Source organism: Pongo pygmaeus, chromosome 14, assembly GCF_028885625.2.
Source record: "Pongo pygmaeus isolate AG05252 chromosome 14, NHGRI_mPonPyg2-v2.0_pri, whole genome shotgun sequence".
Lineage (NCBI taxonomy): Eukaryota > Metazoa > Chordata > Mammalia > Primates > Hominidae > Pongo > Pongo pygmaeus.
The window spans coordinates 12772031-12791395 of record NC_072387.2 but is presented as its reverse complement, the minus strand read 5'-3'; positions in this window follow the sequence as shown (position 1 = coordinate 12791395).

Here is a 19365-nt window from a genome sequence, read left to right as displayed (position 1 = left end):
CCACATTCCACTCCATTCCATTCCACTCCACTCCACTTTTCATTCCACATTCCATTGCATTCCATTCCACGTTCAATTCCCCTTTCCATTCCACATTCCATTCCATTCCACGTTCCATTCCACACTAAATTCCATATTCCATTCCACATGCCATTGTGTTCCAATCCACGTTCCATTTTACATTCCATTCTATTCCATTAATCTTTCAATTCCATACCATTAAACTTTCCATTCCATTTCATTCAACTTTCCATTCCACATTCCATTGCACATTCCATTCTACATTACATTCCGTTTCATTCCAGTTTCCATTCCACATTCTATTCTATTGCTTTCCGCTTTCCATTCCATTGCACTCCACATTCCATTCCACATTCTATTCCTTTCCTTTCCACATTCCATTCCATTCCACTGCACATTCCATTGCACATTCCGTTCCACATTCCAATCCACATTCCATTCGATGTTCCATTCCGTTCCATTCCACGTTTGTTTCCACATTCCATTCCACATTCCATTGCACATTCCAATCCACATTCCAATCCATTGCATTCCACATTCCTTTCCACATTCCATTCTATTCCATTCAACATTACATTCCACATTCCATTCCACATTCCATTCCACTTCCCATTCCACATTCCATTCCATTCCTTTCCACATTCCATTCCACATTCCATTCCATTCCATTCCATTCCACATTCCAATCCACACTGCATTCCACATTCCAGTCCATTCCATTCCACATTCCAGTCCATTCCATTCCACATTCCATTCCACATTAAATTCCGTTACATTCCACGATTCATTCCACATTCCATTCCGTATTCCCTTCCACATTCCATTGCATTCCATTCCACTTTCCATTCCATATTCCGTTTCACATTCCATTCCACATTGAGCATTCCATTCCATTCCATTCCACATTCCATTCCATTCCAATTCACATTCCATTCCACAATTCATTCCATTCTATTCCACATTCCCTTCCACATTCCATTCCATTCCGTTCCACATTCCATTCCATTCCATTGCATTTCACATTCCATTCCAATTTCCATTATATTCCATTCCACATTCCATTCCATACCATTCCACATTGCATTCCACATTTCATTCCATTCCATTCAAAATTCCATTCCATTCCATCGTATTCCACATTCCATTCCAAATTCCATTATATTCCATTCCACTTTCCATTCCATTCCATTCCACAATCCATTCCACATTTCATTCCTTTCCATTCCATATTCCATTTCAATTTCCATTAAATTCCATTACACATTCCATTCCATTCCACGTTCCTTTCCACACTCAATTCCACTTTCCATTCCACATTCCTTTGCGTTCCATTCCACATTCCATTCCACATTCCATTCCATTCCATTCCTCCTTGCATTCCTTTGTCTTGCACATTTCATTCGACATTCCATTCCACGTTACATTCCTTTCCATTCCACGTTGCATTCCACGTTCCTTTCCAAATTCCTTTACACTTTCCATTCCATTCCATTCCACGTTCCATACCACATTAGGTTCCATTCCACATTCCATTACACTTTCCATTCCACGCTCTATTTCACATTCCATTCTGAGTTCCATTACAGATTCCATTCCAAATTCCATTCCACGTTGCATTCCATTCCATTCCACGTTCCACTCCATGAAGCATTCCACTTTCCATTCCACATTCCATTCCGCGTTCCTTTCTGTTCCATTCCACATTGCATTCCACAATCCATTCCACATTCCTCTCCATTCCATTCCACATTCCATTCCACTTTGCATTCCATTCCAGTCCACATTCTAATCGACATTCCTTTCCATTCCATTCTACTTTTCATTCCTTTCCATTCCACATTCCATTCCACATTCCATTCCACCTTCCATTCCATTCCATTCCACTTTCCATTCCAAATTCCTTTCCATTATCTATTCCACATTATTTTCCATTCCATTCCACATTGCATTCCATTCCAGTCCACATTCCATTCCACATTCAATTCCATTGCAGTCCACATTCCATTCCATTCCATTCCACATTCCACTCCATTCCACTCTGCTTTCCATTCCACGTTCCATTCCACATTCCATTCCACATTGCATTCCACTTTCCATTTCATTACATTCCACATTCTGTCCCACGTGCCATTCCACGTTCCACTCCATTCCACGTTCCATTCCACATTCCATTCCACATTCCATGCCGCATTCCATTCCATTCAATTCCACTCCACATTCCATTCCACATTCAATTCCTTTCCACTCCACCTTCCATTCCATTCATTCCAGGTTATATTCCACTTACCTTTCTACGTTCCTTTCCATTCCATTCCACTTTCCATTCCACATTCCATTCCTCGTTTAATTCCACATTCCATTCCATTCCATTCCACATTCCATTCCATAACATTCCAGGTACCATTCCACGTTCCATTTCACATTGCATTCCACATTCCATTAAAAGTTCCATTCCATTGCTTTCCACATTCCATTCCACTTTCCGTTCCATTCCATTCCACGTTCCTTTCCACATTCCATTGCACATGCCATTCCACGTTCCATGCCACATTCCAATTCACGTTCCATTCCACGTTCCATTACAAGGTCCATTCCATTCCATTCCATGTTCCATTTCATTCCATTCCACATTCCATTCCATTTCATTCCACATAACATTCCATTCCATTCCCCATTCCATTCCTTTCCATTACACGTTCCTTTCCACATTACTTTCCACTTCCTATTCCATATTTCATTCCACATCCCAATCCACGTTCCATTCCATTACATTCCAGTTTGCATTCCACGATCCGTTCCACATTCCACAGCATGTCACATTCCATTCCACTCCCTGTTCCATTCCACGTTCCATTCCGTTCCATTCCAAGTTAAAATCCACTTTCCATTCCACAGTCCATTCTACATTACATTCCATGTTCCATTGCACGTTTCGTTACTAGTACCATTCCACGTTCAATTCCATTCCACTCCACGTTCCATTCCACATTCCTTTCCATTCCATTACACTTTCCATTCCACAATACAATACACATTCCATTCCACATTCCATTCCACATTCGATTTCGCATTTCATTACACATTCCATTACAGTCCATTCCACTTTCACTTTCACATTCCTTTCCACATTCCTTTCTGTTCTATACCACATTCCTTTCCACATTCCATTACAGATTCCATTCAATTCCATTCCATTCCACATTCCATGACACATTCCATTCCACAGTCCATTGTACTTTCCATTCCACATTCCATTCCACATTAAATTCTCATTCCATTGCATTTCATTCCACATTCCATTCTACATTCCATTGCATTCCAATGCCCATGTCATTTCACATTCTATTCCACGTTCCATTCCATTATATTTCACATTCCATTCAACATTACATTCCGAAGTCCATTTCATTCCATTCCACATTCCGTTGGATTCCAATCAACATTCCATTCCACATTCTATTCCATTCCATTCCACATTCCATTCCAGTCCATTCCACATTCCATTCCATTCCTTTCCATTCCATTCCACGTTCCATTCAAATTTGCATTAAATTCTATTCCACCTTCCGTTCCACATTCCAGTCCATTCCATTCCACATTCCACTGCATTCCAATCCACTTTTCATTCCAATTTTCATTCCATTCCATTCCACACTACATTCCACATTCCATTCCATAATACATTCCTCATTCCATTCCATTCCATTCCACATTGCATTCCTCATTCCATTCCAATCCATTCCACATTCCTTTCCATTCTATTCCATTCCATTCCACGTTCCATTCCGCATTTCATTCCATTCCATTCCACGTTCCATTCCACTTTCCATTCCACATTCCATTCCTTTCCATTCCACATTTCATTCCACACTTAATTCCACAATCCATTCCACATTCCATTCCGTTCCATTCCACATACCATTCTAAATTCCATTCCACTTTCCATTCCACGTTCTAGTCCACATTTCATTCCATTCCATTCCACATGCCATTTCACATTACATTCCACATTCCATTCCATATTCCATTCCATTCCATTCCACGTTCCATTCCACTTTCCATTAAATTCTATTCCACGTTGCATTCCATTCCAATCCACATATCATTCCACATTTCATTCTATTACATTCCACATTACAATCAACTTTCCATTCCACATTCCCTTCCACATTCCATTCCATTCCATTCCACATTCCTTTCCATATTCCATTTCATTCCATTCCACGTTATATTCCACTTTCCATTCCACATTCCATTCCATTCCATTCCACGTTCCATTCCGCACACAATTCCTCATTCCATTCCACATTCCGTTCTGTTGCATTCCACATTCCATTCCGCATTGCATGCCACGTTCAATTCCACATTCCATTCCACGTTCCACTCCATGTTACATTCCATGTTCCATTACATTGCATTTCATGTTCCATTCCACATTCCATTCCATTCCAAGTTACATTCCTCGTTCTATTCCACGTTCCACTATGTTCCATTCCACGTTCCATTCCACGTTCCCTTCCACATTCCATTCCATGCCATTCCACGTTGCATTCCACATTCCTTTGCATTCCATTCTAAGTTCCGTTCCACATTCCATCCCACATTCCATTCCAATTCCATTCCGTTCCATTCCACATTCCATTCCACAATGCATTCCACATTCCATTCCACGTTCCATTCCACATTCCATTAAAGTCCATTCCACATTCCATTCCACATTCCATTGCATTCCATTTGACACTCTATTCCACTTTCCATTCGACATTCCATTCCATTACTTTCCACATTCCATTTCACTTTCCATTACACATTGCATTCCACATTCCATTCCATTCCATTCCATTCCACATTCCATTCCATTTCATTCCACTTTTCATTCCACATTCCATTGCATTCCATTACACCTTCCATTCCCCTATCCATTCCACATTCCATTCCATTCCATTCCACTTTTCATTCCACATTCCATGGCATTCCATTCCACGTTCAATAACACTTTCCACTCCACATTCAATTCCATTCCATTGCACGTTCCATTCCACAATGAATTCCACATTCCATTCCACATTCCATTCCATTCCAATCCACGTTCCATTTTACATTCCATTCCATTCCATTAAACTTTCCATTCCATTCCGTTAAACTTTCCATTCCATTTCATTCAACTTTCCATTCCATATTCCATTGCACATTCCATTCTACATTACATTCCGTTCCATTCCACATTCCATTCCACTTTCTATTCTATTACGTTCCACATTCCATTCCATTGCACTCCACATTCCATTCCACATTCTATTCCTTTCTGTTCCACATTCCATTCCATTCCACTGCACATTACATTGCACATTCCATTCCACATTCCATTCCACGTTACATTCTGCTACATTCCACGTTTCTTTCCACATTAAATTCCACTTTCAATTCCACATTCCAATCCACATTCCAATCCATTACATTCCGCATTCCTTTCCACATTCCATTCCATTCCCTTCCACATTCCATTCCATTCCATTCCACATTAAATTCCATTCCATTGCATTCCACATTCCATTCCAATTTCCATTAAATTCCATTCCACATTCCATTCCATTCCATTCCACATTGCATTCCACATTTCATTCCATTCCATTCGACATTCCATTCCACATTCTTTTTCATATTCTGTTCCACATTCCATTCCTTTCAATTCCACATTCCATTTCAATTTCCATTAAATTCCATTACACATTCAATTCCATTCCTTTCCACGTTCCTTTCCACAATCAATTCCCCTTTCCATTCCACATTCCATTGCGTTCCATTCCACATTCCATTCCATTCCATTCCACATTGCATTCCTTTGCCTTGCACATTTCATTCGACTTTCCATTATACGTTACATTCCTTTCCATTCCGCGTTGCATTGCACATTCCATTCCAAATTCCTTTACACTTTCCATTCCATTCCATTCCACGTTCCATACCACATTACGTTCCATGCCACATTCCATTACACTTTCCATTCCATGCTCTATTCCACATTCCATTCTGAGTTCCATTCCAGATTCCATTCGAAGTTCCATTCCAGTTTGCATTCCATTCCATTCCACGTTCCACTCCATGTAGCATTCCACTTTCCATTCCACATTGCATTCCGAATTCCATTCCGTTCCTTTCCACATTGCATTCCGCAATCCATTCCCCATTCCACTCCATTCCATTCCACATTCCATTCCACATTCCATTCGATTCCATTCCACATTCCATTCCACATTGCATTCCATTCCAGTCCACATTCTAATCGACATTCCATTCCATTCCGTTCTACTTTCCATTCCTTTCCATTCCACATTCCATTACACATTCCATTCCACCTTCCATTCCACTCCATTCCACATTCCATTCCACATTCCGTTCAAGTATTGATTCCACATTCCATTCCATTCCATTCCACATTCCATTCCACTTTGCATTCCATTCCTGTCCACATTCCATTCCACATTCAATTCCATTCCAGTCCAGATTCCATTCCATTCCATTCCACATTCCATTCCATTCCATTCCACTTTCCATTCCACGTTCCATTCCACATTCCTTTCCACATTGCATTACACTTTCCATTTCATTCCATTCCACATTCTGTCCTAAGTTCCATTCCACGTACCATTTCATTTCATGTTCCATTCCACATTCCATTCCACATTCCATACCCCATTTCATTCCATTCAATACCATTTCACATTCCATTCCACATTCAATTTCATTCCACTCCACCTTCCATTCCATTCATTCCAGGTTATATTCCACTTTCCATTCTACGTTCCTTTCCATTCCATTCCACTTTACATTCCACATTCCATTCCACTTTTAATTCCACATTCCATTCCATTCCATTCCTCATTCCATTCCATTCCGTTCTGCGTTCCATTCCACGTTCCATTACACATTCCAATTCACGTTCCATTCCACGTTCCATTACAAGGTCCATTCCATTCCATTCCACGTTCCATTCCACCATCCATTCCATTCCATTCCACGTTACATTCCGCATTCCATTCCACATTCCATTCCACGTTACATTCCGCATTCCATTCCACATTCCCTTCCTTTCCATTCCACATTCTATTCTACATTCCATTCCACTTTCCATTCCACATACAACTCCATTCCATTCCACAATCAATTGCATTCCGTTCCACATACCTTTCCAGATTCCATTCCACGTTCCATTCCATGTTCCATTCCATTACAATACACGTTCCATTGCACATTCCATTCCATTCCTTTCCTCTTTCTATTTCACATTCCGTTCCACATTCCTAAGATTCCGTTCCACATTCCATTCCACTTTCCATTCCATTCCATTCCACATTCCATTCCACATTACCTTGCATTCCATTCCACATTACATTCCACATTCCATTAAAATCCATTCCAAGTTCCATTTCATGTTCCATTCCACAGTCCGTTCCACATTCGATTCCACGTTCCATTCAATTCCATTCCACGCTCCACTCCACTTTCTATTCATTTCCATTCCACGTTCCATTCCATATCACATTCCACATTCCATTCCACAATCCATTCCATTCCATTCCATTCCATTCCTCGTTACACTCCACATTCCATTCCACATTCCATTCCACGTTCCATTCCTTTCTATTCCACATTACTTTCCACATTCTATTCCACATTCCATTCCATTCCATTCCATTGCACATTCCATTCCACATTCCATTCCAAATTCCATTCCGTTCCATTCCACATTCCAATCCACATTCCATTCAACATTCCTTTCCACATTCCATTCCATTCCATTCCATATTTCATTCCATTGCAGTCCGCATTCCATTCAAAGTTGCATTCCATTCCATTTAAACATTCCTTTCCAAACCATTCCATATTCCACTCCACCTTCCATTCCATTCCAGAATCCATTCCACTCCCCATTCCGTTCAATTCCACATTACATTCCACATTCCGTCCCATTCAATTCCACGTTCCATTTCACAATCCATTACACATTCAATTCCACATTCCAAACCACATTCCATTCCATTCCATTCCATTCCATTCCACATTCGCTTCCATTGCATTCCACATTCCATTCCACATTGCATTCCACATTCCATTTGATTCCATTCCACGTTCCATTTCACATTCCATTCCACATTGCATTCCACAATCTATTCCGTTCCATTCCATTCCATTCCACGTTCCATTCCACATTCCATTGCAAATTCCATTCCACTTTCCATTCCTTTCCACTGCACTTTCCTTTCCACATTCCATTCCAAATTCCATTACACATTACTTTCCAGATTCCATTCCGTTCCTTTCCACATTCCATTCAACATTCCATTCCATACTCCATTCCATTCCATTCAGCATTGCATTCCATTGCAGTCCACATTCCATTCAATATTCCATTCCATTCAATTTAAACCTTCCATTTCATCCCATTCCACATTCCATTCCACTTTCTATTCCGTTCCACATTCCATTTCACACTCCATTCCACTCCATTTCACATTCCATTCCACATTCCGTTTCATTCCATTCCACGATGCATTCCACTATCCATTCCACATTCAATTCCAAATTCCATTCCACATTCCATAACATTCCAATCCATTCTATTCCACATTCCATTCTGCATTCCATTCCCTTGCATTCCACATTCCCTTCCACATTCCATTCCACATTGCATTCCACATTCCATTCCATTCCATTCCACGTTCCATTCCACGTTCCATTCCACGTTCCATTCCACATTCCATTCCACGTTCGATTCCATTCCATTCCATTCCATTCCACATTCCATTCCAGTCCATTCAACTTTCCACACCATTCAATTCCACATTCCATTTCGATCCATTCCATTCCATTCCACATTCTATTTCATTCCATTCCACGTTCCATTCCACATTCCATTTCACATTCCATTGCACCTTCCATTCCATTCCATTCCATTGCATTCCACATTCCATTCCATTCAATTCCACTTTCCATTCCATTCCACATTCCATTCCATTCCATTCCACTTTCCATTCCGTTCAATTCCGTGTTCTATTCCATTCTATTCAATTCCACTCCACATTCCATTCCATACCATTCCGCATTCCATTTCATGCCATTCCTTTCCACACTGGATTCCATTCCATTCCACATTCCTTTCCATTACATTATATTACCTTCCACACTTCAGACCATTCCATTCCATTCCACAATCCATTCTACTTACCATTCCATTGCATTCCACATTGCATTCCACATTGCATTCCATTCCATTTCACGTTCCGTTCAACATTCCGATCCATTCAATTTCACGTTCAATTCCATATTCCATTCCTCTTTCCATTCCACATTGCATTTCATGTTCCATTCCAAGATCTATTCCACATTCAATTCCAAGATACATTTCACTTTCCGTTCACTTTCCATTCCATTCCATTCCATTCCACTCTACATTCCCTTCACATTCCATTCCACTTTCCATTCCACGTTCCATTCCACAGTCCTTTCCACTTTCCATTCTACTTTCCATTCCACATTCCATTCCATTCCATTCCACTTTCAATTCCACATTCCATTCCATTCCATTTAACTTTCCATTCTATATTCCATTTCACATCCCATTCCACGTTCATTTCGCTGTTCCATTCCACGTTCCATTCCATGTTCTATTCCACGTTCCATTCCATGTTCCATTCCATGTTGCATTCCACATTCCACTCCATTCCATTCCGCTTTCCATTCCACATTCCATTCCACGTTCCATTCCACGTTACCTTCCTTTCCATTCAACATTCCATTTCACATTCCATTCCACATTCCATTCCATACCATTCCACTTTCCATTCCACATTTAATTCCACATTCCATTCCACAATCTATTCCACATTCCATTAAGCGTTCCACTCCATGTTCCATTCCATTCCATGCCACGTTCCATGCCACGATCCACTCCACTCCACTCCACGTTCCATTCCATTCCATTCCACGTTCCTTTCCACATTCCATTACAAATTAAATTCCATTCCATTTCACATTCCCTTCCACATTCCTTTCCACATTCCATTGCATTCCATTCCACATTGCTTTCCACATTCCAATATATTCCATTCCAGATTCCATTGCACATTCCATTCCATTCCATTCCAAATTCCATTCCATTCCATTCCACATTGCATTCGACGTTCCATTCCACGTCCCATTCCATTCCAATCCAGGTTCCATTCCATTACATTCCACGTTCCATTCCCTTACATTCCACGATCCATTTCATTCGACTCCACTTTCCATTTCATTCCATTTCACATTTCATTCCACATTTCATTTCACATTCCATTCCATTCCATTCCATGGCATTCAACATCCCTTTTCATTCCAATCCACATTCCATTCCATTGCATTCCACAGTCCATTCCATGCCACATTCCATTCCATTACATTCCGCAATCCATTACATTCCATTCCTCATTCCATTCCATTCCATTCCTCATTCCATTCCGTATTCCTTCCCACCTTCCATTCCATTCCATTGTATTCCACGATTCATTCCACACCATTCCACATTCCATTCCATTCCATTCCATTCCATTCCACAATCAATTCCACATTCCATCCCACGTTACATTCCATTCCATCCCTCGTTCCATTCCACGTTCCATTAGGCGTTCCATTCCACGTTCCGTTCCATTCCATTCCGCGTTCCTATCCATATTCCATTCCATTCAATTCCACATTCCATTCCATTGCATTCCACATTCAATTCCATTCCATTCCATTCCTTTCTATTCCACATTCCATTCCACCTTCAATTCCCTTCCATTCCACATTCCATTGCCTTCCATTCCACACTCCATTCCACTTTCCATTCCAAGTTCCATTTCACCTTTTATTCCATTTCATTCCACATTCCATACCATTCCATGGCATTCCATTCCGGATTACATTACATTCCAATCCACCTTCTATTCCACATTCCATTCATTTCCATTCCACCTTACATTCCACATTCCATTGCAAGTTCCATTCCACATTCCTTTCCATGTTCCATTCCACGTTCCATTCCATGCCATTCCACATTCCATTCCACGTTCCATTCGACATTTCATTCCACGCTGCATTCCACTCTCCATTGCACGTTCCATTCCACGTTCCATAGCAAGTTCCATTCCACGTACCGTTCCATTCCATTTCACGTTCCATTCGACATTCCCTTCCATTTCATTCCACTTTCCACTCCACATTCCATTCCACGTTCCACTCCACATTCCATTCCATTCCATTTCACTTTCCATTCCACATTCCATTCCACATTCCATTGTACATTCCTTTCCATTCCATTCCATTTCACTTTCCATTCCACATTCCATTCCACATTCCATTGTACATTCCTTTCCATTCCATTCCACATTCCATTCCACATTCCATTCCATTCCATTCCAGTTTCCATTCCAGAATGCATTGCTTACCTATCCACATCCCTCTCCACATTTCATTCCATTCCTTTCCACATTCCATTCCGTCCTTTTACACATTCCATTCCACATTTCATTCCACATCCCATTCCATTTCATTTCACATTAAATTCCGTTCCATTCCACGTTCCATTCCAGGTTCCATTCCACATTCCCTTCCAGATTCCATTCCACGCTCCATACCACTCCATTATACGTTGCATTCCACTTTCCATTCCATTCTATTCCATGCTACATTCCACTTTCCATTGCCCGTTACATTCCACGTTCCATTCCACGTTCCATTGCACTTTCCATTCCATTCCATTCCACATTTCATTCCACCTTCCATTTCATTACATTCCACTTTCTATTCCACATTCCATTCCACTTTCAATTTCTCGCTCCATTCCACATTCCATTCCACGTTCCATTCCACGTTCCATTCCATTCAATTCCACGATCCATTCCACAATCCATTCCATTCCATTCCACTTTCCTTTTCACCTTACATTCCACATTACATTCCACATTGCATTCTGTTCCCTTCCACGTTTCATTCCACATTCCATTCCACATTCCATTGCATTCCATTCCACATTCCGTTCCTTTCCATTCCATTCCAGATTGCATTCCATATTACATTCCACATTCCATTCAACATTCCATTCAATTACATTACATTCCACATTGCTTTCCACATTCCGTTGCATTCCACGTTCCATTCCACGTTCTATTCCACATTCCATTACAGATTCCATTACACATTCCATTACATTCCATTCCACGTCCCATTCCACTTTCCGATCCATTCCATTCCATCTTCCATTCCGCATTCCTTTGCTCTTTCCATTCCATGTTTCATTCCACGATCCATTCCACGTTCCATTCCTTTCCATTCCATGTTACTTTCCACGTTCCATTCCATTCCATTCCACATTCCATTCCATTCCTTTACATGTTCCATTCGACATTCCATTGCAAATTCCATTCCATTACATTCGACATTCCCTTCCACATTTCCTTCCACATTCCTTTCCATTCCATTCCATTTCACATTCCATTCAACATTCCACTCCATTCCATTCCACGTTCCATTTCACATTCCATTACATTCCATACAAGATTCCATTCCATTCCATTCCATGTTCCATTCCACTTTCCATTCCACGTTTCATTCCATTCCAATCCAAGTTCCATTACATTCCATTCCACTTTCCATTTCATTCCATTCCACATTCCTTTTTCTTCCATTTCACTTTCCATTCCACATTCCATTTCACTTACCATTCCATTCCGTTCCATTGCATTCCACATTCCATTCCATTCCAATCCACATTCAAATCCATTCCATTCCAGGATCCATTCCATTCCACATTCCATTCCTTTCCATTCCACATTTCATTTCATTCCATTCTATTCCACATTCCATTCCATTCCATTCTACTTTCAATTCCATTACTTTCTACATTCCATTTCACATTCCATCCCACGTTCTATTCCATTCCATTCCTCGTTCTATTCCACGTTCCATTCCACTTTCCATTCTGTTCCATGCCACATTTCATTCCACATTCTATCCCACTTTCAATTCCATATTCCTTTCCACATTCCTTTCCACGTTACATTCCACGCTCAATTTCATTGCATTTCACTATCCATTAATCATTAAATTCCATTCCATTACAAGTCCCATTCCACATTCCACTCCACTTTCCGATCAATTTCCTTCCTCATTCAATTCCACGTTCCATTCCATTGCATTCCGCTTTCCATTCCACGTTCCATTGCATTCCGTTCGAAGTTCCATTCCACACTCCATTCCATATTCCATTCCACATTCTATTCCGTTCCATTCCACATTCCTTTCCACAATCCATTGCACATTCCAATCCACTTTGCATTCCACATTCCATTAAATTCCCTGACACATTCCATTCCATTCCATTCCACACTTCATTCCACATTCCATTCCACATTCCATTCTATTCCATTCCACACTCCATTCTATTCCATTCCACATTCTATTCCACATTCCATTCCGTTTTCCATTGCACATTCTATTCGATTTCATTCCATGTACCATTCCACATTCCATTCCACTTCATTCCACTTTCCTTTCCACATTCCATTCCACATTTCATTAGACATTCCATTCTCATTGCATTGCATTTCATTCCGAATTCCTTTCCACATTCCATTGCATTCCAATTCACAATCAATTCCACATTCCATTCCATTGCATTGCGTTCCACATTCCATTCCACATTCCATTCCGCAGTCCATTCCAAATTCCGTTCAACATTAATTTCCACATTCCACTCTCATTCCGTTGCATTTCTTTCCACTTTCCATTCCACATTCCTTTGCATTCCAATTTACATGCCATTCCACATTCCAATCCTTTCCATTAAATTCCACTCCGCATTCCATTCCACATTCCATTCCAGATTGCATTCCACAGTCCATTCCATTCCATTCCATATTCCATTGCATTCCAATCATCATTCCATTTCACATTTCATTCCATTCCATTTCCCATTCCATTCCATTCCATTTCACATTCCATTCCACATTCCAATCCATTACATTCCACATTCCATTCCATTCCATTCCATTCCATTCCATTCCATTCCACTTTCCATTAAATTCTATTCCACATTCCATTCGACATTCCAGTGCATTCCAAGGCACATTCCCTTCCATTCCAATCCGCATTTCATTTCACAATTCATTCCATTCCCTTCCACATTCCATTCCACATTCCATTCCTATCCATTCCACCTTCCATTCCATTCCATTCCACATTCCATTCCATTCCATTCCACGTTCCATTCCACATTCCATTCCATTCAATTCCACGTTCCATTCCACACCCAATTCCACATTCCTTTCCACATTCCATTCCGTTCCATTGCACATTCCATTCCACATTCCACTCCACGTTCAATTCCACATTCATTTCCACGTTCTGTTCCACTTTCCATTCCATTTTCCATTCCATTACATTGCACTTTCCATTTCACATTACAATCCACTTTCCATTCCACATTCCATTCCATTCCATTCCACTTTCCCTTCCATTACAGTCCACATTTCATTCCACATTACCTTTCATTCCAATCCACATTCTATTGCAAGTTCCATTCCATCAATTCCACTTTCCACTCCACCTTTCATTCCACATTACATTCCACATTACATTCTGCATTGCATTCCGTGAAATTCCGCATTCCATTCCACAATGCATTCCACATTCCAATCCATTCCTTTCCATATTCCTTTCCACAGTCCATTTCGTTTCATTCCACATTTCATTCTTATTTCATTCCATTACAATCCAGATTCCATTCCACATTTAATTCCATTACATTTCTCATTTAATATTACATTCCATTCCATTGCATTCCATATTCCATTCCACATTCCATTCCACTTTCCGTTCCATGTTCCATTCCACGTATCATTCCACATTCCATTCCATTCCATTACACGTTCCATTCCATTACACGTTCCATTCCATTCCATAACACGTTCCATTTCATTCCGTTCCACATTCCATTCCACTTTCCATTTCACATTCCGTTCAACATTCTATTTCACTTTACATACCATTCCATTCCACAATCCATTCCACATTGCATTGCCTTCCCTTCCACATTCCATTCCACATTCCATTCCATTTCATTCCAAATTCCATTCCTCATTTCATTCCACATTGTATTCCACATTCCCTTTCACATTCCTTTCCTTTCCATTGCACATTCAATTCCACGTTACATTCCACGTTCCATTCCATTCCATTTCACGATTCATTCCATTCGATTCCACATTCCATTCCATAGCATTCCAAATTCCATGGCACATTCCATTCCACATTCCATTGCATTCCATTCCACATTCCTTTCCACGTTCCAATCAATTACATTACACGTTCCATTCCGCATTCCATTACACATTCCTTTCAAAGTTCCAGTCAACTAGAATCCCCGTTCCATTCCACATTTCATTCCATTTTCCATTCCACATTCCATTAGACATTCCATTCCACATTCCATTCCATTACATTACACATTAAATTCCGCAATTCTTTACACATTCCTTTCCATTCCATTCCACTTTACATTCAACATTCCATTCCATTCGATTCCACATTCCATTCCACTCCATTCCACATTCCATTCCCTGTTCAATTCCATTCCATTCCACATTCCATTCCACTTTCCAATCCACAATGCATTCCAAAATCCATTCCAGATTGCACTCTACATTCCATTCCGTTCCCTTCCACATTGCATTTCACATTCCATTCCGTTCCATTCCACATTCCACTGCATTCCATTGCACATTCCTTTCCACATACAAATGCATTCCATTCCAAATTCAATACCATTCCATTCCATATTCAATTCCACAGTCTATTCCACATTGCTGTCCACATACCATTCCATTCCATTAAACTTTCCATTCCACATTCTATTCCGCAATCTATTCCACAATCCTTTCCATTCCATTCCATGTTCCCTTCCAAATTCCTTTCCACATTCCATTCCGTTTCTTTGCACATTCCATTCCACACTCCATTTCACATTCCATTCCGTGCCATTCAACATTCCGTTCCACTTTCCATTCCGTTCCATTCCACATTCCATTGCATTCCATTCCACATTCCTTTCCACACTCCATTCCATTCCATTCACCATTAGATTCCACATTCCATTTCACAATCCATTACACATTCCATTCCATTCCATTCCACTTTCCATTCCACGTTGCAATCCACATTCCATTCCAGTTTCCATTCCACATTCCATTGCATTCCATTCCACGTTCCATTCCACATTCCAATCCATTCTTTCCACTTTCCATTCCACATTCCATTCCACATTCCATTCCATTCCATTCCACATTCTGTTACAAATTCCATTCCATGTTCCATTCTGTGATCCATTCCACGTTGCATTCCATTCCATTCCATGTTCCATTTCATTCCATTCCTCTTTCCATTCCAGATTCCTTTCCACATTAAATTTCATATTCAATTCCAATTTCCATTTCACTTTCCATTCCATTCCATTCCATTCCATTACACATTCCATTCCATTCCAATCCAGAATCCAGTCCATTCCATTTTACGTTGTATTCCCTTTCACATTCCATTCCATTCCATTCCGCATTCCATTCCATTCCATTCCAATCCACATTCCATTCCATTCCATTCCACATTCCATTCCATTCCATTCTAGTCCACCTTCAATTACATTCCATTCAACTTTCCATTCCACATTCCATCCCATATTCCATTCCACATTCCATTCCACTTTCTATTCCACAGTCCATTCCATTCCATTCCACATTCCACTCTGTTCCATTCCACTTTCCGTTCCATTCCATTACACATTCCATTCCTTTACATTGCATTCCACACTCCATTCCATTCCATTCCGCATTCCATTCCATTCCATTCCATTCTATTCCACTTTCCATTCCTTTCCATTATATTCCACCTTCCATTGCATTCCATTCCACATTCCCTTCAATTACATTCCACATTCCATTCCATTGAATTTCACGTTCTATTCCATTACGCAATCAATTTCTCTCCATTCCATCCTATACCACATTCCATTCCATTCCATTATATTCCACCTACCATTGCATTACATTCCACATTCCATTCAATTACATTCCACATTCCATTCCACATTCCATTCCACATTCTATTCCACGTTCCATTCCATTCCATTCCACATTCTATTCCATTCCATTCCATTCCACCTTCCATTCCTTTCCATTATGCATTCCATTCCATTCCATTCCGTTCTATTCCACATTCCATTCCATTCCATTCCATTCCACATTCGATTACTTTCCATTCCGCTTTCCATTCCATTCCTTTCCACCTTCCATTCCACATTCTATTCCACAATACATTCCATTCCATTCTACATTCCATTCCGTTCAATTCCGCATTTCATCCCATTCCATTTCTCCTTCCCTTCCATTCCATTCCATGTTCCGTTCCAGATTCCACTCCACTTTCCACTCCACGTTGCCTTCCATTCCGTTCCACGTTCCATTCCACGTTCCATTCCTTTGCATTCCACGCTCTATTTCACATTTTATTGCACATTCCTTTCCACTTTCCATCCCACATTCCATTACAAGTTCCATTCCACATTCCATTGCGCGTTCTATTCCATACCATTCCAAGTTGCATTCCATTCCATTCGACTTTCCACTCCACATTACATTCCATGTTCCATTCCACGTTTCAATCCATTTTCCATTTCATTCCATTCCACGTTCCATTCCACATTCCATTCCGCATTCTAGTCCTTATTCCATTCCATTCTTTCCAAGTTCCATTACAGTTTCCATTCCATTATTTTCCACGTTCCATTCCACATTCCATTGCCCATTCCATTCCACATTACATTCCTCATTCCATTCCATTTTCAATTCCACATTCCATTCCATGTTCCATTCCATTCCATTCCACGTTTCATTCCACATTGCATTCCATTCCTTTCCACTTTCCTTTCCAAATTCCTTTCCACATTCCATTCCATTAGATTCCACATTCCATTCCACATTCCATTCCTTATTCCATTCCATTCCATTCCACGTTTCATTCAACATTCCACTCCAGTCAATTTCACGTTCCATTCCATATTGCATTCCCCATTCCATTCCATTCCGTTCCACCTTCCATTCCACGTTCCATTCTCATTCCATTGCATTTCATTGCACATTCCATTCCGTATTCCATTGCATTAAAATTCACTTTCCATTCCACATTCTATTGAATTCCATTCCATTCCACATTCCATGGCAGATTCCATTCCGCAGTCCATTCCACATTCCATTCCACATTCCATCCTAATTCCATTGCATTTCATTCCACTTTCCGTTACACATTCCATTGTATTCCAATTCACATGCCATTCCACATTCTATTCCAAGTTCCATTCCATTATATTCCACATTCCATACCAGATTCCATTCCTTTCCATTCCACGTTCCATTCCACATTCCATCCCACGTTCCATTCCATTCCATTCCAATCCGCATACCATTCCATTCCATTTCACATTCCATTCCACATTCCATTCCCTTCCATTCCACATTCCATTCAATGCCATTACACATTCCATTCCAAGTTCCATTCCACGATCCATTCCACATTCCATCCCACGTTCCATTCCATTCCATTCCAATCCGCATACCATTCCATTCCATTTCACATTCCATTCCACATTCCATTCCATTCCCTTCCACATTTCATTCCATTGCATTCCACGTTACATTCCATTCCATTCCACGTTACATTCCATTGCATTCCACACTCCATTCCATTCCTTTCCATTCCACATTCCATTCCATTCCATTCAGTTTCACATTCCATTCCATTCCTTTCCATTCCATTCCACTTTCCATTCCATTCCATTCCACGTTCCATTCCATTCCAATCCATGCCACGTTCCACTCTATTACATAACACATTCCATTCCACATTCCATTCCATTCCATTATATTCAACATTCCATTCAATTCCATTGAGTTCCACATTCCTTCCCTTTCCATTCCACATTCCTTTCCATTCCATTCCATTCCATATTCCATCCCACATTCCAATCCATTCCATTCCACAATCTATTCCACATTCCATTCCATTCAATTTCTCATTCCATACTACTTTCCATTCAATATCATTCCACATTCCATTCCACATTCCGTTCCATTCAATTCCACGTTCCTTTCCATGTACCATTCCACGATCCATTCCATTCCATTCTATATTCTATTCTGTTCCATTCCACATTCCATTCCACATTTCATTCCTCATTCCATTCCATTCCACATTCCATTACGTTCCATTCCTCATTCCATTCCA